At 47.1% G+C, this 21,223-nt stretch overlaps 1 long non-coding RNA gene across 1 annotated transcript in view; it reads right to left on the bottom strand.

The window, feature by feature from the left end:
* Nucleotides 1-388: 388 nt before the first annotated feature.
* Nucleotides 389-21,223, bottom strand: part of LOC135050768 (uncharacterized) — a 90,005-nt gene continuing 69,170 nt past the window's right edge. The window contains exon 3 of the long non-coding RNA XR_010241802.1: nt 389-784. This is a non-coding gene — a long non-coding RNA (uncharacterized LOC135050768). The remainder of the gene's footprint in view (nt 785-21,223) is intronic.

Here is a 21,223-nt window from a genome sequence, read left to right as displayed (position 1 = left end):
AAACCCCAATTCCTCCCATTGATAACGCAAATTTCTCATTGAGTAGCAAAAAAATGCAGCCACATGTTTTATTTGTGTTCAAAATTTGCTAGACCTAGTTCATGGCTAATTGAATCTGCCCCAAGGTTTATGTTTGCAAATATTATATAAAGGCTATGATAAAAAATTTTAAAACATTTTATATTTTTAGCTATTTTCTGGTGAGACTTTTTATTTTTTTACATGTTGCTTGTTTTGTTTCATTCTGTGTGAGTTTCAATACTATTCATGGAGTTTTTGCTTTCCGTCAGTTTACATGTAACTATTTGATAAGTTAGTACACAAAGCAAATGGGGGCATAAAAAGATAAATGTTAAATCAGTGAAAATAGATTTGTTTTTATTGGCATGTAGACATGTGGGTAATATGTAGGTTTACAATTTAATCATAACTTTATCTTTTCATGACCATTTATATGATTTGATTTTGCTAGCTTGGGTAACTGCAAGAGCATTACAGATTTGCTTAAGCAGAAATGTTATACATAGAATGCATAGCATATGATACACATTATGGGGAGATGTGTTTTGCTGTATACCCTTTGATCATATTTAGTTCTTTAAAGTTCTTTTTATTCATGTAAAACATTTTTGTCTAGCTATAGTTTGCCTTAGGCAGTTGCTATGCAACAGAGCATCACTCCATAATTCAAATGAGAGAGACTGTTTTTTAAACTTCAAGATACTATAGTCTTTCTTTCTATAAACTCGTAAGTACTGTAACATTCTTGCACTGCTCTGTAATCCTAGAAACAGTAAAAAAAAATTAGTTTAGGTTGTATCAATAAAAAAAAAAGTCAGTGTTATCTATAATGAGGTGATATTGGAAAGAGGCTGAAGAGAAAATAAGAATTTACTTACCGATAATTCTATTTCTCATAGTCCGCAGTGGATGCTGGGGACTCCGTAAGGACCATGGGGAATAGCGGCTCCGCAGGAGACTGGGCACATCTAAAGAAAGCTTTAGGACTATCTGGTGTGCACTGGCTCCTCCCCCTATGACCCTCCTCCAAGCCTCAGTTAGGATACTGTGCCCGGACGAGCGTACACAATAAGGAAGGATTTTGAATCCCGGGTAAGACTCATACCAGCCACACCAATCACACCGTATAACCTGTGATCTGAACCTAGTTAACAGCATGATAACAGAGGAGCCTCTGAAAGATGGCTCACAACAATAATAACCCGATTTTTGTAACAATAACTATCTACAAGTGTTGCAGACAATCCGCACTTGGGATGGGCGCCCAGCATCCACTACGGACTATGAGAAATAGAATTATCGGTAAGTAAATTCTTATTTTCTCTAACGTCCTAAGTGGATGCTGGGGACTCCGTAAGGACCATGGGGATTATACCAAAGCTCCCAAACGGGCGGGAGAGTGCGGATGACTCTGCAGCACCAAATGAGAGAACTCCAGGTCCTCCTCAGCCAGGATATCAATTTTGTAGAATTTTACAAACGTATTTGCTCCTGACCAAGTAGCTGCTCGGCAAAGTTGTAAAGCCGAGACCCCTCGGGCAGCCGCCCAAGATGAGCCCACCTTCCTTGTGGAGTGGGCATTTACAGATTTTTGGCTGTGGCAGGCCTGCCACAGAATGTGCAAGCTGAATTGTACTACAACTCCAACGAGCAATAGTCTGCTTAGAAGCAGGAGCACCCAGCTTGTTGGGTGCATACAGGATAAACAGCGAGTCAGATTTCCTGACTCCAGCCGTCCTGGAAACATATATTTTCAGGGCACTGACAACGTCTAGCAACTTGGAGGCCTCCAAGTCCCTAGTAGCCGCAGGCACCACCTATAGGTTGGTTCAGGTGAAACGCTGAAACCACCTTGGGGAGAAACTGAGGACGAGTCCTCAATTCCGCCCTGTCTGAATGGAAAATCAGATAAGGGCTTTTTCAGGATAAAGCCGCCCATTCTGACACGCGCCTGGCCCAGGCCAGGGCCAAAAGCATGACCACTTTTCATGTGAGATATTTTAACTCCACAGATTTAAGTGGTTCAAACCAATGTGACTTTTGGAACCCAAAACTACATTGAGATCCCAAAGTGCCACTGGAGGCACAAAAGGAGGCTGTATATGCAGTACCCCTTTTACAAACGTCTGAACTTCAGGGACTGAAGCTAGTTCTTTTTTGGAAGAAAATTGACAGGGCCGAAATTTGAACCTTAATGGACCCCAATTTCAGGCCCATAGACACTCCTGTTTGCAGGAAATGTAGGAATCGACCCAGTTGAATTTCCTCCGTCGGGCCTTACTGGCCTCGCACCACGCAACATATTTTCGCCAATTGCGGTGATAATGTTTTTGCGGTTACATCCTTCCTGGCTTTGATCAGGATAGGGATGACTTCATCCGGAATGCCTTTTTTCCTTCAGGATCCGGCGTTCAACCGCCATGCCGTCAAACGCAGCCGCGGTAAGTCTTGGAACAGACAGGGTCCTTGCTGGAGCAGGTCCCTTCTTAGAGGTAGAGGCCACGGATCTTCCGTGAGCATCTCTTGAAGTTCCGGTTACCAAGTTCTTCTTGGCCAATCCGGAACCACGAATATAGAGCTTACTCCTCTCCATCTTATCAATCTCAGTACCTTGGGTATGAGAGGCAGAGGAGGGAACACATACCCTGACTGGTACACCCACGGTGTTACCAGAGCGTCTATAGCTTATTGCCTGAGGGTCCCTGGACCTGGCGCAATACCTGTCGAGTTTTTAATCATGTGGGAGACTTCTGGGTGAAGTCCCCACTCTCCCGGGTGGAGGTCGTGCTGAGGAAGTCTGCTTCCCAGTTGTCCACTCCCGGAATGAATACTGCTGACAGTGCTATCACATGATTTTCCGCCCAGCGAAGAATCCTTGCAGCTTCTGCCATTGCCCTCCTGCTTCTTGTGCCACCCTGTCTGTTTACGTGGGTGACTGCCGTGATGTTGTCCGACTGGATCAACACCGGCTGACCTTGAAGCAGAGGTCTTGCTAAGCTTAGAGCATTGTAAATGTCCCTTAGCTTCAGGATATTTATGTGAAGTGATGTCTCCAGGCTTGACCATAAGCCCTGGATATTCCTTCCCTGTGTGACTGCTCCCCAGCCTCGTAGGCTGGCATCTGTGGTCACCAGGACCCAGTCCTGAATGCCTAATCTGCGGCCCTCTAGAAGATGAGCACTCTGCAACCACCACAGGAGGGACACCCTTGTCCTTGGTGACAGGGTTATCCGCTGATGCATCTGAAGATGCGACCCGGACCATTTGTCCAGCAGGTCCCACTGGTGCGTGGAATCTGTCGAATGGGATTGCTTCGTAGGAAGCCACCATTTTACCCAGAACCCTTGTGCATTGATGCACTGAGACTTGGCTCGGTTTTAGGAGGTTCCTGACTAGCTCGGATAACTCCCTGGCTTTCTCCTCTGGGAGAAACACCTTTTTCTGGACTGTGTCCAGGATCATCCCTAGGAACAGAAGACACGTCGTCGGAACCAGGTGCGATTTTGGAATATTGAGAATCCAATCGTGCTGCCGCAACACTACCTGAGATAGTGCTACACCGACCTCCAACTGTTCCCTGGATCTTACCCTTATCAGGGAATTGTCCAAGTAAGGGATAACTAAAATTCACTTCCTTCGAAGGAATATCATCATTTCGCCATTACCTTGGTAAAGACCCGGGGTGCCGTGGACCATCCATACGGCAGCGTCTGAACTGATAGTGACAGTTCTGTACCATAAACCTGAGGTACCCTTGGTGAGAAGGGTAAATTTTGACATGAAGGTAAGCATCCTTGATGTCCCGAGACATCATGTAGTCCCCTTCTTCCAGGTTCGCAATCACTGCTCTGAGTGACTCAATCTTGAATTTGAACCTCTGTATGTAAGTGTTCAAAGATTTTAGATTTAGAATCGGTCTCACCGAGCCGTCCGGCTTCGGTACCACAACAGTGTGGAATAATACCCCGTTCCCTGTTGCAGGAGGGGTATCTTGATTATCACCTGCTGGGAATACAGCTTGTGAATGGCTTCCAAAACTGTCTCCCTGTCAGAAGGAGACATCGGTAAAGCCGACTTTAGGAAACGGCGAGGGGGAGACGTCTCGAATTCTAATTTGTACTCCTGAGATATCACCTGAAGGATCCAGGGGTCTACTTGCGAGTGAGCCCACTGCGCGCTGAAATTCATTGAGACGGGCCCCCCCACCGTGCCTGATTCTGCTTGTAAAGCCCCAGCGTATACTGAGGGCTTGGCAGAGGTGGGAGAGGGTTTCTGTTCCTGGGAACTGGCTGATTTCTGCAGCCTTTTTCCTCTCCCTCTGTCACGGGGCAGAAATGAGGAACCTTGTCCACGAAAAGACTGCGCCTGATAATACGGCGTCTTCTCATGTTGAGAGGCGACCTGGGGTACAAACGTGGAATTCCCAGCTGTTGCCGTGGCCACCAGGTCTGAAAGACCGACCCCAAATAACTCCTCCCCTTAATAAAGCAATACTTCCAAATGCCGTTTGGAATACGCATCACCTGACCACTGACGTGTCCATAACCCTCTACTGGTAGAAATGGACAACGCGCTTAGACTTGATGCCAGTCGGCAAATATTCCGCTGTGCATCACGCATATATAGAAATGCATCTTTTAAATGCTCTATAGGCAAAAATATACTGTCCCTATCTAGGGTATCAATATTTTCAGTCAGGGAATCCGACCACGCCAACCCAGCACTGCACATCCAGGCTGAGGCGATTGCTGGTCGCAGTATAACACCAGTATGTGTGTAAATACCTTTTAGGATACCCTCCTGCTTTCTATCAGCAGGATCCTTAAGGGCGGCCATCTCAGGCGAAGGTAGAGCCCTTACAAGCGTGTGAGCGCTTTATCCACCCTAGGGGGTGTTTCCCAACGCACCCTAACCTCTGCCGGGAAAGGATATAATGCCAATAACATTTTAGAAATTATCAGTTGTTATCGGGGGAAACCCACGCATCATCACACACCTCATTTAATTTCTCAGATTCAGGAAAACTACAGGTAGTTTTTCCTCACCGAACATAATACCCCTTTTTTGGTGGTACTCGTATTATCAGAAATGTGTAAAACATTTTTCATTGCCTCAATCATGTAACGTGTGGCCCTACTGGAAGTCACATTCGTCTCTTCACCGTCGACACTGGAGTCAGTATCCGTGTCGGCGTCTATATCTGCTATCTGAGGTAACGGGCGCTTTAGAGCCCCTGACAGCCTATGAGACGTCTGGACAGGCACAAGCTGAGTAGCCGGCTGTCTCATGTCAACCACTGTCTTTTATACAGAGCCGACACTGTCACGTAATTCCTTCCAACAGTTCATCCACTCAGGTGTCAACCCCCTAGGGGGTGACATCACTATTACAGGCAATCTGCTCCGTCTCCACATCATTTTTCTCCTCATACATGTCGACACAAAAGTACCGACATACAGCACACACACAGGGAATGCTCTGATAGAGGACAGGACCCCACTAGCCCTTTGGGGAGACAGAGGGAGAGTTTGCCAGCACACACCAGAGCGCTATATATATACAGGGATAACCTTATATAAGCGTTTTTCCCCTTATAGCTGCTGTATAGTTAATACTGCGCCTAATTAGTGCCCCCCTCTCTTTTTTTAACCCTTTCTGTAGTGTAGTGACTGCAGGGGAGAGACAGGGAGCTTCCCTCCAACGGAGCTGTGAGGGAAAATGGCGCCAGTGTGCTGAGGAGATAGGCTCCGCCCCTTTTTCGCGGACTTTTCTCCTGCTTTTTTATGGATTCTGGCAGGGGTTAAATGCATCCATATAGCCCAGGAGCTATATGTGATGCATTTTTTTTGCCATCCAAGGTGTTTTTATTGCGTCTCAGGGCGCCCCCCCCCAGCGCCCTGCACCCTCAGTGACCGAAGTGTGAAGTGTGCTGAGAGCAATGGCGCACAGCTGCAGTGCTGTGCGCTACCTTGTTGAAGACAGGACGTCTTCTGCCGCCGATTTTCCGGACCTCTTCTGCCTTCTGGCTCTGTAAGGGGGCCGGCGGCGCGGCTCTGGGACCCATCCAGGCTGGGCCTGTGATCGTCCCTCTGGAGCTAATGTCCAGTAGCCAAGAAGCCCAATCCACTCTGCACGCAGGTGAGTTCGCTTCTTCTCCCCTTAGTCCCTCGATGCAGTGAGCCTGTTGCCAGCAGGTCTCACTGAAAATAAAAAACCTAATCTAAAACTTTCACTAAGAAGCTCAGGAGAGCCCCTAGTGTGCACCCTTCTCGTTCGGGCACAGAGATCTAACTGAGGCTTGGAGGAGGGTCATAGGGGGAGGAGCCAGTGCACACCAGATAGTCCTAAAGCTTTCTTTAGATGTGCCCAGTCTCCTGCGGAGCCGCTATTCCCCATGGTCCTTACGGAGTCCCCAGCATCCACTTAGGACGTTAGAGAAAGAAATTTAACCACTTAACCGGCTAACATTTTTTCCAAACAATGCTCAAATAGTTTTTTGTTCTAATTAAACTAAGTTGAGAACATCTATTTAAAACATATCCAACACAATTTTATTTTTTTAAATATTGTCTAAAATTTTATATACATTGATTTAAACATCGATGGTTGATACATCAGACCATCGATGATCGCACCATCACAACATTGTGGCTTTGCATTAACTTTGCAGCTGCCAGGGGACACGGGGAAGCTGAGGGCTGCTTCTTGTACATTTCCCCGGTTGCTGCAGAGATTGGGCTACCAGATCAGCAATGATCGACTGCACGGCAGGGAACAAGAAACCAGAAGGACCAGGAGGACCCTCTTAGAATGGAAGCTGCTGGAATATTATCTTCCAGCAGCTACCCAGTGGTTGCTTCTGACTGGTCGCATCAGACGCAACCATGTCATGGAAAACCCAGCCTGGAGTGGATGCATCTGATACGTCCATGCCAGGCAAGTGGTTAAAAATCTATATCCTTTTGTAAGCACCACACGTCCAACTATAAAAGTTTTATCTATAAAGGGCCACTTATAAAGTCACAGTTCCAATCCAAGCACTTTGCCTAAACTGTGTTTTAGAATCTGTCAGAGGAGATAACCTATAGGAATATACTACATTACTAGAGCATTTTGGGGAATTCCCTTGACAGAGAATGGCAATGGCTTGCACGTGCGCGTGTGAGGTGCCGCGCTTGTACGTGCGTGTGTGAGGTGCCGCGCTTGTAAGTGCGTGCGTGAGGTGCCGCGATTGTACGTGCGTGCGTGAGGTGCCACGTGGCATGTATGTACGTGTGTGTGTGTGTCAAGGTTAATTGAGGTCACCCACAAGAGTGAGCGTGTTAGGTGACACACGTGTAAGTGTATGTGTGTGTGTGTCAGGTGCCGCGTGTGTACGTGTGTGTGTGTGTCAGCAGCCACGCATGTACGTGTGTGTGTCAGGTGCTGCGCGTGTATGTGTGTGTCACTGTCAGTTGCCGCGCGTGTATGTGTCAGGTGCCGCTTGTGTGTGTGTGTGTGTCAGGTGCCGCTCGTGTATGTGTGTGTGTCGGGTGCCGCGAGGGTACGGATGTGTCAGGTGCCGCGCATGTACGTGTATGTGTCAGGTGCTGTGCGTGTATGTGTGTGTGTCAGGTGCCACGCGTGTACGAGTGTGTGTGTCAGGTGCCGCACGTGTACGTGTACGTGTGTGTGTGTGTGTCAAGTGCCGCGCGTGTACGTGTGTGTGTGTCAGGTCCCGCGCGTGTTCGTGTGTGTGTCAGGTGCCGCGCGTGTACGTGTGTTGTGCTGCGCGTCTGGTGCTGCGTACGTACATGAGTGCGTCAGGTGCCGCGTACGTACGTACGTACGTACGTACGTACGTACGTACGTACGTACATGCGTGCGCCAGGTGCCCTGCGTGTATATGTGTGTTAAATGCTACATGTGTGTATGTGTGTGTGCCAAGTACTGCGTGTGTATATTAGTGTGTCTGATGCTGTGCTTGTATATGTGTGTATCAGATGCTGCGTGTGTGTGTACCAGATGCTGCGTGTTTATATTAGTGTTTCTGGTGCTGCGTGTGTATGCGTCATCTGCCACGCGCGTGTGTGCCAGGGGTTGTGCATGTATATGTGTGTAAATGCCAGGTGCTGCGCGTGTAAATGTGTGTGTCTGGTGCTGCATGTGTATGCGTCAGCTGGTGCACGCGTGTGTGCCAGGTGTTGTGCATGCAAATGTGTGTGTCAGGTGCTGCGCATGTATATGTGTGTGTCAGGTGCTGCGTGTGTATGTGTGTGCCAGGTGCTGTGCGTGTATGCGTGTGTCAGGTGCTGCGCATGTATACGCGTGTGTGTCGGGTGTAGCGCATGTATGTGTGTGAGTAGCAGGTGTAGCGCGTGTATGTGTGTGAGTAGCAAGTGTTGCTCGTGTATGTGTGTGTGGCAGGAGCAGCACGTGTATGTGTGTGTTAGGTGCTGTGCGTGCATATGAGTGTGTGTGTCAGGTGCTGCATGTGTGTTAAATGCCACGTGTGTATATGTTTGTGTGTGTCAGTTGCTGCATGTGTATATTAGTGTGTCTAATGCTGCACCAGTATGTGTGTGTGTCAGGTGCTGCCTGTGTATATGTGTGTGTCAGGTGTTGCGTGTGTATGAGTGTGAGTGGCAGGTGTTGCGAGTGTGTGTGTGAGTGGCAAGTGTTGAATGTGTATGTGTGTGAGTGGCAGGTGTTGCGTGTGTATGTGTGTGTGAGTGGCGGGTGCTGTGCGTGTATGTGTGTGAGTGGCGGGTGCTGCACGTGTATGTGTGTGTGTCAGGGGGTGCCTGTGTATATGTGTGTGTCAGGTGCTGCATGTGTATATGTGTGTCGGGTGCTGCGTGTGTATGTGTGTGTCAGTTGCTGCATATATATATATATATATATATATATATATATAGATATGTGTGTGTGTGTGTGTGTGTGTGTGTTTCAGGTGCTGCGTGTTTATATTAGTGAGTCAGCTGCTGCATGTGTGTAAATGTCATGTGATGCTCGTATATATGTGTGTGTAAGTTTCAGGTGTCGTGCGTGTATATGTGTGTGTAAGTGTCAGATGTTGCACCTGTATGTGTGTGTGTGGAAGTGTCAGGAGTTGCGCATGTGTATATGAGTGTGTGTGTCAGCCCAGGTGCTGCGTGTGTGTTATATGCCACATCCCCCACACACACACAAACACCCAGTCTTCCTGTTCCTGCTACCCCTACACACATACCAAGCTCTCTGGATCTGCTCTCACTCCTGAGAAGCGCTGTCTTCCAGGTTGTCTTTCTCCTGCCTGTCACAGGCTCTGCTGTAAGAGTGCTTCAATGACTCCTGTCAGCATGCACTGCTTGTCTGACTGCGACATTCAGGACGCATGGGACAGTATGGGGGGGGGGGGGGGTGACATGCAGGGCACACAGGGGGCAGAACTGGGGGAAAGCATCACGAAGGGCACAGTACCAGGGGAAAGCGACACGCAGGGCACAGTACCAGGGGGAAAAGCAACATGCAGGGCTCAGTACCGGGGGGCAAGCGACACGCAGGGCATAGTACTGAAGGGGGCAACACGCAGGGGACAGGGCACCGTACGGGAGGGGGGACACGCAGGGGACTGTACGGGGGGGGGGGGTAACACGTAGGGCGCAGGAGACTGTACGGGATGACACGCAGGGTACAGAGTACTGAATAAGTGGGGGGAAAACCGCAGGGGTAGGGTGACATTCAGGAAGCAGTGATTTGTACGGAGGGGGGGGGGGTGACACGCAGGGAACCGGAGGACAGTACCAGGGGAGAGCGACATGCAGGGCACAGGACTTGGAGAAAGCGACACACAGGGGACTGTTCGGGGGGGGGGGGCGACGTGCATGGTGCAGAGTACTGTATGGGTAAGGGGCAACACGCAGGGGATTGCTCAAAGGTAGGGCTACATTCAGGATGCGATTGACTGCATGGGGAGGGGGTGACACACAGGGAACAGTACCTGGGGAAAGCAACACGCAGAGCAGAGTACCAGGGGGAAAGCAACACACAGGGTGCAGGGGACTGTACTGAAGGGGGTGACATGCAGGGCACAGTACCAGGGGGCGACACGCAGGGCACAAGGGACTGTATGGGGGGTGATACGCAGGGGGCAGGTCACTGTACAGGAGGGGTGACATGCAAGAGACTGTACGGAGGGGGGCGAAACGTAGGGTGAGGGGATTGTACAGATGGCAACACGCAGGGTGCAGAGTACTGTATGAGTAAGGGGTAAAACGCAGGGGATTGTACGGGGGTAGGGCGACATTCAGGATGCAGGTGACTGTACGGTGGGGTGACACACAGGGAACAGGGGACAGTACCAGGGGAAAGCGACACGCAGGGGACTGTTCGGGGGCAACACGCAGGGTGCAGGGAACTGTATGGATTGGGGGGGGCGACATGCAGGGGACTGTACAGGGTGAGGCAGCATGCAGGGCGCAGGGGACTGTATGTGGGGGTGACACGCAGGGTGCAGGGGACAGTACTGGGGGGAAAGCGACATGCAGGGCGAAGAGAAATGTACTGAATGGGGTAACAGCAGGGCGCAGGGGACTGTAAGGGGGGTGACACACAGGGCGCAGGGAACTGTACAGCTGGGCAACTCGCAGAGGGCAGGGCACTGTATGGGGGTTGACACGCAGGGGGCAGAGCACTGTACGGGATGGGTGACACGCAGGGTGCAAGGGACTGTATGCGGGAGACAACACGCAGGGGACTGTATAGGGGGTGGCACGTAGGGTGCAGAGTACTGTATGGGTGGGGGGCAACATGCAGGGGACTGTACAAGGGTAGGGCAACATTCAGGATGGAGGGGACTGTATTCCCTGACACACAGAGCACAGGGGACAGTACCAGGGGAAAGAGACATGCAGGGCATAGTAGCGAGGAGGAAAGCGACACGCAGGGCACAGGGAACTGTACAGAAGGGGGCGACACACAGGGGACAATACAGGGGGAGGCGTCACGGAGGACACAGCAAACTGTGTAGGGGGCAACACACAGGGGGCAGGGCACTGTACAGGGGGTGATACGCAGGGGGCAGGACACTGTACGGGAGGGTTGACACACAGGGTGCAGGGGACTGTATGAGGGGGGTTCCATGTAGGGTGCAAAGTACTGTATGGGTGGGGGGAAAAACACGGGATTGTACAGGGTAGGGCGACATTCAGGATGCAGGGGACTGTACGGGTGGGGGGGTAACACGCAGGGAACAGGGTACAGTACCAGGGGAATGCGATACGCAGAGCACAGGACTAGGGGAAAGTGACACACAGGGGACTGTACGGGGGGGGGGGGGCAACATGCAGGGCACAGGGGACAGTACCAGGGGAAAGCAACACGCAGGGCACAGGACTGGGGGAAAGTGACAATCAGGGTGCAGGGGACTGTACTGAAAGGGTGGGGGCACTCTGGCCGCAGGGAACTGTATTGGGGGGATGACACGCAAGGCACATGTGACTGTATGGGAGGGCTACCCGCGCCACGCTATCTAATCTCCCTCCAGGGGGGTCGTGGACCCTCAAGGGGGAGAAAAGGTGTCGGTATGCCGGCTGTCGGGATTCCAGCGCTAGTATACTGTGCGCCGGGATCCCAACAGCCGGCAAACTGAAGACCACCTGCAGGGAACTGTATGAGGGACGACACGCAGGGAACTTTATGTAGGTGATGACATGCAAGACTCAGGGGACAGTACAGAGGGCGACACACGGTGCACACGGGACGTAACAGGGGGGGAGGGACATGCAGGGGACAGTACTGAAGGGGGCGACATGCAGGGCGCAGGGGACTGTATGGGGGTGTGACACATAGGGCACAGGGGACTGTATGGGGAGGCAATATGCAGAGGACAGGTGACACGCAGGGGACTGTATGGGGTGGCGACACGCAGGGTGCAGGGGACTGTACAGGGGGTGACACGCATGGCGTGGGTTACTGTACGGGGGACACATGCAGGGGACTGTAGCCACAAGCAGGGTGCAGGGGACAGTACCGGGGGAAAGCGACACGCAGGGCACTGTACTTAATGGGGTGAATCACAGGGTAAAGGAGTCTGTATGTGTGGGGAAGTAGGTAGACGCGCAGGGCACAAAGGTCTGTGTGGGGGGATGACATGCCGGGCACAGGGGACTACTAAGGGGGGCCACGCAGGGCGCAGGTGACTGTGCGGAGGGGGGGCGACAGGCACAGTGCAGGGGACTGTACAGGGAAGTGATGCTTAGGGCGCAGGGGACTGTATGGGGGGAGAAACGCAGGGTGCATGGGACTGTACGGCACGCAGAGTGCTGGGGACTGTATGGGTGGGGGCAACGCACATGGGAACTACCAGGGTGAGCCACAATCATGAGACTGTTTGAGGGGCCACACACCGGGCGCAGGGGACTGTAAAGGTGTGCAACATGCAGGGCACAAGGGACTGTAAGGGGGAAAAATACACAGGGGACTGTACGGGGAGTGACACCTAGGGTGCAGGGAACTGTATGAGGGATGACACGCAGGGGACTTTATGTAGGTGATGACATGCAGGGGACTGTACAGAGGGCAACACGCGGTCGCAGGGGACTGTACGGGGGGACATGCAGGTAACAGTACTGAAGGGGGCGAAACATGGGGCACCCTACAAGGGGGCGACACACAGGGCGCAGGGGACTGTGTGGGGGGGCAACATGTAGGGCATAGGGGACTGTATGGGGGGAGCGATATGCAGGGGCAGGAAAAAGTATGGAGGGCGTCAGGCAGGGCGCAGTGGACTGTATGGGGTGGCGACACGCAGAGCGCAGAGGACTGTATGGGGTGGCGACACGCTGGGCACAGGGGACTGTACAGGTGTGGGGTGACATGCAGGGCGGCAGTACTGGGTGAAAGCCACATGCAGGGTGCAGGGGACAGTACCTAGGGAATGCGACACGCAGGGCATAGGGGACTGTATGGGGGGGCAATGTGCAGGGGACAGTATGGGGGGTGACACGCAGGGGATTGTATGAGGTGGTGACACGCAGGGCGCAGGGGACTGTACGGGATTAACACACAGGGGACTGTACCGGGTGGGGTGACATACATGGGATTGTACTGGTGTGGGGTGACATGCAGGGTGCAAGGGACAGTACTAGGTGAAAGCCACATGCAGGGTGCAGGGGACAGTACCAGGGAAAGCGACATGTAGGGCGCAGGGGACTGTACTGAATGGGGCGAAACACAAGTCACAGAGGACTGTACAGGGGGACGAAATGCAGGGCGCCGAGGACTGTATGGGGGCGACACGTATGGTACAGGGGTCTGTATGGGTGGGAGACATGCAGGGCACAGGGGTCTGTATGGGGGGTCGACATGCAGGGCACAGGCAACTTGTCACAATCTTGGGAGTAGTCACCTGGTGAGTAGGAGCAGAAGCAGGCATGGAGGAACCAGCTAAGGAGGCTGCAGAGGAGACCAGGCCGGCAGCAACAGCTAGGAAGGGCTTCGGTGAAGTCCACAGTGAATTCAGCTGTGCCCTCATCCATTCGTTGAGGGGAGGCAAATACCCAGGGCCGGCAGAATGAACAAGGCGGACTGCAGTAGCATGCACACAAGGGCAGCGACTAGGGGAAGGGGGCGGGAGCTGCTTTTGCTGAGGTTCGGGGCCACACTGATGGCATGTCACTGGTGCGGGCAGTGTCTGGGGTAGGGAGTGAACAGCTCTGTCGCTGTGGATGGCAAGGAACTGAGCCGGTGTTGGGAAGTGCTGGTCCTGGTGCTGGGGGCCGAGGCTGTAGAGGAAGCTTCGGAGGGCAGGGGCACACCCCATGGCCGTCAGGCAGGAAGGAGGCACAGAATGGGGAGAGAAGAGAGGGCGGGCTGCGCCTTCAAGGGTGTAATGTACTAATGCTTACCGCCACGGTTTTTCCCATTTACTGCAGCAGAGGCTAATGAACGTAGAGAGATATGTACTAAACCTTGGGCACTGATAGGCCCTTCAGTTCTTACCATACTTCTGAGTGGCCGCGCCAGGCAGGGGGACAGCCAGCAGCAGGAGCAGCATGCCGGAGAACAGCAGCCGAGGGTGTGGACTGTACATACCTGAAGCAGCTGGATATACAGTACAACAGTACTGAGAGCCTCCGGAGCCCACACCCTTGGAGCTGCAGTACTCCGGCAGAGGACACTCATCCCCCAAACCCTGCATTGAAGAAGCTACAGCCACTTGTTGCCGGTCAGCTGCTCCTGCTGGCTGTCCCTCCGCCCGGCTCGGCCAACCAGCAGTACAGTGAGAAGGGCATATCAGTGCCTGAAGTTTAGTACATATCTCTCTGCGTTAAATAGCCTCTGCTGTGGTAAATGAGAACCGTGGCGGTAAGCATCAGTACATCCCACAAGTTCACCTTCTGTGGAGCAGCTGCTTTGGGCTGGATGAGCTGCCTGGGGCTGCTGTGTGCTTGTACCTGGAGCACACAGAGGGGGAAGGCAGCAGTGCACTGCTAAGCCCAATTGAGCTTCCCGCTCCCAGCTGACTGCGGCGATCACGTGATGTAAGAGCCAGCCCTGGCACCACTCGAAGTGGACAATAAAACTAATTAATGTGAGCGGTGCCAGGGCTAATTATTGTCACAGTGTGCCCACAGTAACCCCAAAACACCCCTGAGCCCCACTGTATCACCCATGTGAAGGCAGTTCCCCTGCAGTTTACTGAGTAAAAGCAGGAGGCGGTGAAACAGTCAGCCATGTTTGTGCTCTCACGTGAAGTCTATCTGAGTACACCCCCTGCTGGTAGCCACTGCGCAGGTGCAACAAATTGAAATGCCCTATCTTTAAAATGGGGCATAGTTTACTAAATAAAAAAAACCTGTAGCTTTCTGAAAAACCTTAACCCCAAAAGGCACTACACTGGGACCAGCTCTATATAACAAAACAAACCCTGAGGGGTATATTTACTAAGATGGGAGTTCTATTTAAGATGGGATGTTGCCCATAGCAACCAATCAGATTCTACTTCTCACCTATTTTGCACCTTCTAGAATATAATACCTGGAATCTGATTGGTTGCTATAGGCAACATCACATCTTAACTAGAACTCCCATTTTAGTAAATTTATACCCGTGTCTTAATTCATCCTCTACCCTGAGTTATGACTTCCCAAAAATCCCCTCATAGACTACATTGGAAAACCAAACAAAAAAGTCAAACAGGAAGTGGCAGAAAAAAACGGACAGTTTAAACTTTAGTTTGCTCCCAATTACTAATTTTTTACTTTTCTGCCCTGAAATATATCATTTGAATACCGCCCTAAGAACATTATTTATGTAATCCAACTTTGAAAGTTTGTGTGAAAGAACTTCTCCGCAACATTAAAAAGGGTTTAGATACACATGCATTGCCATTTTGAAGATATACACAAATGTTCCCAGTCCAATATAGTTAGTTTTATGGCAATCAAAGGGAATAGGAAATGTAAGATGTATTTGCAGCTTTGGCCAAAGCTGAATGTAATTGTATATATTCCTATAAGACTCTGTTTCCCAATGACCTTAACAAAATTTTAGAATTAAAATGGTTTTTATAGTATTAGAACTTCCTAATGACAAGTTTTTCAGTAGATATGCTGCACTTCATACTTTTTAATATTGATTTTTTTATTAACTTTTGATTTCTGCATGTGTTATGTAGTAAGTTTATGTGTATCTTTTTTAGTTCATTTTAGACCTCTATATCTGCATGGAAAGGGCTTTGTTTTTGCTACAGTATACTATGTGAAATGGATACTTTTTATGGATTTGGGCCTAAATAACCCTGTGGATCCATTGTCTTTATGAACAACGAACCAGAGGATCTGTCCATCGGATTATAATTGCTTTTTATATGGACTACTATTATGCAGATATCTGTGTGACATATTACATCACTTGATTTGGCTAAACACCCATGGAAGGCATTTCTAGTTGTTTAATTATTTTATTTATTTTATATTTTTTTCTACATGTTACACAGTGGTACACATTATTTTCTGGATAGGAAGGACGTGTGGAACACACACGTCACTTCCATTTTTTTTTTTTTTTTGACAGGTAAGATTGGCTACACAAGCTGAATCTTAATTGAAGGTAATAAATAGGTAGTTATATGGGAGATGTATCAAGCCTTAGAAACAGATAAAGTGGAGTAGCTTCTAACGGTCATTTGTCTAACAGTCTTTGAAATGATGGCTAAAAGCTGAATGGTTGCTTTCGGGAACTACTCCTTATCTCTTCCCAAGGCTTGATACATCTCCCCTTATGTGCAATAAAGGTGTAAATGGGTGTAAATAAAGGTGTTGAATTAGAACGTCTTAAGCAAAAAGCAGCATAGAGAATGAGTATCTTAATATTGTGCTTTTTTCTAGTTAAATGCTGACATTTTTTAGCATTAATTGAATAGCAAGGTTCTTCTTTTTAGTAACATATGGTGATTCTTTTGCAATGTTATTAAAGTGAATGTATTTTGGCATTATGATGTGTTATTGATATTGCACAGTGATAGTTTATGCACACTGACATACTGTTTAATGTATACAAAACTCAAAACTGAATTGCTGTTTTAAGTTGGTGTGTTTAACAATAATATTTTACATGTGCACGGTTTTATTTTAAATTAAGTTTATCTTCATTGCATTCTGGAATTTGTTTAATAACTTTATTAATACTTTAATAGTTTTTCTCATGTTGAGGTAATATGTGATTTTTTGTGGTTTTATATGTACTATTTTTATATTTGTTGATAATACAAATATATTCACAAATAATACAAAAACCTACACATCAGGTCACCACTTATTCAGATTTAAAAAAATATATATATTTTGTCATAATAATAATAATAATAATACCATCAAACTAGCTCTGTAAATAGGTTGCAAATATTGTTTAGATAATTATGCATGTTAATATCTAGAGAGTGTATTTTGTAATGTACTGATATTATTGAGTGTATGTTATTGGTTATGCCACCTTATTTTTGTGAAAAAAACCATATATGCAAGAATATGTATGTTGATAATGTTTTTTCTTACACAGTTTTTGGGAAAAAATTAGGAATAAATTTACCGCATGGTCACAACATTATCTAAAAATGTTTGTGCTCTGTTAATAGGCTGAAATGCTTATACAGGTTGAGTATCCCATATCCAAATATTCCGAAATACGGAATATTCCGAAATACGGACTTTTTTGAGTGAGAGTGAGATAGTGAAACCTTTGTTTTTTGATGGCTCAATGTACACAAACTTTGTTTAATACACAAAGTTATTAATAATATTGTATTAAATGACCTTCAGGCTGTGTGTATAAGGTGTATATGAAACATAAATGAAATGTGTGAATGTAGACACACTTTGTTTAATGCACAAAGTTATAAAAAATATTGGCTAAAATTACCTTCAGTATGTGTGTTTAGGGTGTATATGTAACATAAATGCATTCTGTGCTTAGATTTAGGTCCCATCATCATAAGATCTCATTATGGTATGCAATTATTCCAAAATACGGAAAAATCCGATATCCAAAATACCTCCGGTCCCAAGCATTTTGGATAAGGGATACTCAACCTGTATTAAGATGTGTAAATGTCAGTAGGTCTTTTATTTTGTTTGGTGGACTATGTAAATCTAAATCTATATATATATATATATATATATGTATATCAGTGTGAAAACCCTCACTCACTCACTGCCTGACTCATCACTACTGTAATTCTCTTACTTCCTGATACGTTAGGAAGCTGAAATTTAACATAGGTATTCTTCAGGTGGGAAAAAGGAAAACTACGTAATCAGAATGTGTATAAACCACCCCTAAGGGGATGAAAAGGGGGTTGACATAATGACGTCATCACCAATGCGTGGCTTGCATTGCGTGAACGATAATGCCCAGACTTACAATCGGATCAAAATTTGGATTTTACCTTCAGTGTGTAGAATTTCATTAACTACAAAAATGGTCCTGTCATTGTCTGCCGTATCTGCTACGGGTGCTCCTCGGGTAACGCCAAGAACCATGGATTAACATTTACTTACATTAAGAAATCTCAAATTTACATATCTATAGATTTACCAAATTTGCAACACTCATTTATACTTACAACCGTGAAAATCAGAAACTCCCGTGCGAAGAACGGGTAGAATAGCTAGTGATAAAATAAATGATGGATATTTTATACGTAGGGTTCTATGTTTTGCTAAAATACATACTGTATTATAAGTGAATGGTCAAGTATGGATTTTCTGTTCATTTACAAACAAACCCAATACTAAAAGGGTGATTTGTTAGCATAAAACATGTAGTTGATTTTCTTTAACTTAGCTCCATGACTGTAACTGTATATAAATAAAAAAATAAAATAAAGTGAACTATTATTAATGTTTGCATTACTCTTTCAAGCAAATAGTTTTGTTTAAAAATATAGGATATTTTCAATAATTCAAAATGAAGAAATTGTTAATTGTTTTATACTTTTTAGTTAAAAAGCTAAATACAATTGTCATTTATTTCTTTAATCACTCTGTTTTGGTATGTAGCATAATAATACTAATTTTATGGAAACTGAAATTATTCCCTCTGGTAGGAATGGAAATTTGATAGGTTTTAAACTCAGTACTGCTAACAGATAAAATGCCATAGATAAAATATGTTTATGTGTTTTTAATAATAAAAATGCAAAAATTAGCAATGTTTCATGTGAATCCAACAAAAATATTATTGTTAGGAAATATTTTTATGTTTAGTTCAGTGAAGTTTACCAAACTTTGGTAATCATTAGTTCAAATGTGTGCCATGTCTTACAAGATTGTGTTCCAGAACTGGAACATTTTGTTTCTATGATGCTGTGTTATATTATATTCTCTTTTGTTTTTAATATTTTTTTGCTGTTTTAAAGAAAAAGAAAAAAAATTTAAGAGGTAAATCTTTAAGAGGTAATGTAATGATAGTCAAATGTTCTGATGATTTATAACTTGATTTCTTTAAAATGCAAAATCAACATACAAAAAAAAAATAGACATTGGGAGTAATTCAGACCTGATCGCTCGCTAGCGTTTTTTGCAGCGCTGCGATCAGGTCAGAACTGCATATGCATATGCACCGCAATGCGCAGGCGCGTCGCACAGGTACAAAGCGGATCGCCGCTCAGTGTTGGCTTTGTGTGAAGAATCCATTCACACGGGTAATCGTAAGGAGATTGACAGGAAGAAGGCGTTTGTGGGTGGAAACTGACCAGTATGCTCTCAGTAGTGTGGTTAAATACAAATACTTACTTATTACTTGTTAACAGTGAGTGCAAAATATCTATGTTATCTATTTCTGATCACTGACAAAACCATCTGCCCCAGATTCCTGAGTTCCCATTTGTGTCCTCTCTATGCGTCTTCCTCCTGGGGTCCATCCTGCCATCAAAGCCAAAACATAAAGGAGATTCCACCGTACCTCATCTATACTTCTTCCATAGTATGGAAGGGGCAGGTGGGAGAGTATGAAAGGAATGTTTGAGGGGCTTAGCTGAGACAGGGAAGTTAAACCCTATCCTAGAAGCTAATCCCATGGTGATTTTCTGGCTGGATCAAATAATGCAGTATTCGCCACAGGTTTGTGCCCTGCACAGGTTTGTGCACTATCCTCACCAGAGGTGATGGTGCAACACCAATGGTGGGTGAACATCATATTACCAAGTCGCAGTGTCTCTTTCAAACAGTAATTGAAGAGGTGAGATCAAACAGCTCTCCTACAAAAATTACTCTATAACTATGTTGTTTTCTAGTAATATGTGTAATCCTACAGTACCTATGACACTGTCAGTACTGACCTGACCTCAAACTACCTTTTAACTCTGGTGCACAAAACATATCTAAATAGGTGTATCTGGGACTGCCGGTGCTGGCTGTGCTACAGTGTGCAGCAGCCGGTCTTCACTCCTGGCGGAGGCAAGGGAAGGCAGACTGAGGTGTCAGTAGTGGGCAGCTCTGGAGTTCAGGGAGCGGGCCAATGAGTACAGGTGAGTGCTTCCTTGTGTGTCTGCATTTCTGGGCACCGCCATGTTGAAAACCATGCACTTTTAGCCAATGACAGTTCTTCTGAGTTTCTCAGCCAATCCTGGCTTCTTGCGTCTTTTAAAAGGGGTTTGGACCATAGTAACACTGCCAGTTGCTAATCATAGTCAAGTCTCTCAGCTCTGTAGTCCTGCAGGTGTTCCTGTACTCCACCCTCGTTGCTAAATCCGTGAAGGCTCCTAGTCCATTTCTTCAGTGCCTCATTGTTCTCTCTACTGCACTCTAAGCCAGAACGTGGGCCAAGCACCGCTCCCTGAGGATTGTCCATCCACCAGGCAGGGTTTCATGGGGTCCTATGACGCTGGAGGATTCATTGGTTCTCTACACAGTTATCCAGCTGCAGTAATAATGTTTTCAAGCATCTCCTGTCTCAGCCTGTTCCGTTTCAGTTTTCAGTAGTCTACGTTTTCAAGGTTCACCTAATCCAGCTACAGTTCTTGCCAGTTTGTGTCTGCAGGTTCCACACAATCTAATATCATTTATTCAAGCTGCAGCATTTCAGGATTTCCAGTCTCATTTATTCAAGCTGCAGCATTTCAGGTTTCAGGATTTCCAATCACAGCATTCCAGGATTTCTAATCTCATTTATTCAAGCTGCAGCATTTCAGGATTTCCAGTCTCATTTCTTCAAATCACAGCACTCCCGGATTATTAATTTTATTTATTCAACCTGCAGCATTTCAGAATTTCCAGTCTCATTTCTTCAAGCAGCAGCATTCCAGGATTTCTAGTCTCACTTCTCAAACTGCAACATTCCAGGATTTCTAGACTTTTCCATCCAGTCTTCAACAGTCCAGTATTTCCAGTATCACTTATTCAGTCTTTTGCAGTTCCAGTTTTCAAGACTCTCTCATTTCAGTATTTAACCTATTGCAGAATCTGTTCATTCTTTGCAACATATTGTCTCCCACAGTCAAATAAATACAAAGTCTAGGTTATTTGAACTTCCACATGCTTCTGAGTATTCTATAGTTTCATGAGTAAAAATTACATTCGACCTCCTCGCTTTCATCCTCCTGTGGTCACATCCTCCCTAGCTGCTATCCACTTGTCGGAGCCCTATCCCAAACATGACCTGACAATCTTACAGTACTACCCTATCTGCTAAACAACTGCTATGCAAATACGCAGCATACACACAATATAAAATCACACAA

The sequence above is a fragment of the Pseudophryne corroboree genome, chromosome 2, assembly GCF_028390025.1.
Source record: "Pseudophryne corroboree isolate aPseCor3 chromosome 2, aPseCor3.hap2, whole genome shotgun sequence".
NCBI lineage: Eukaryota > Metazoa > Chordata > Amphibia > Anura > Myobatrachidae > Pseudophryne > Pseudophryne corroboree.
Note: the sequence above shows the minus strand (reverse complement) of the source record. Positions and strands in the feature narration are given on the sequence as shown.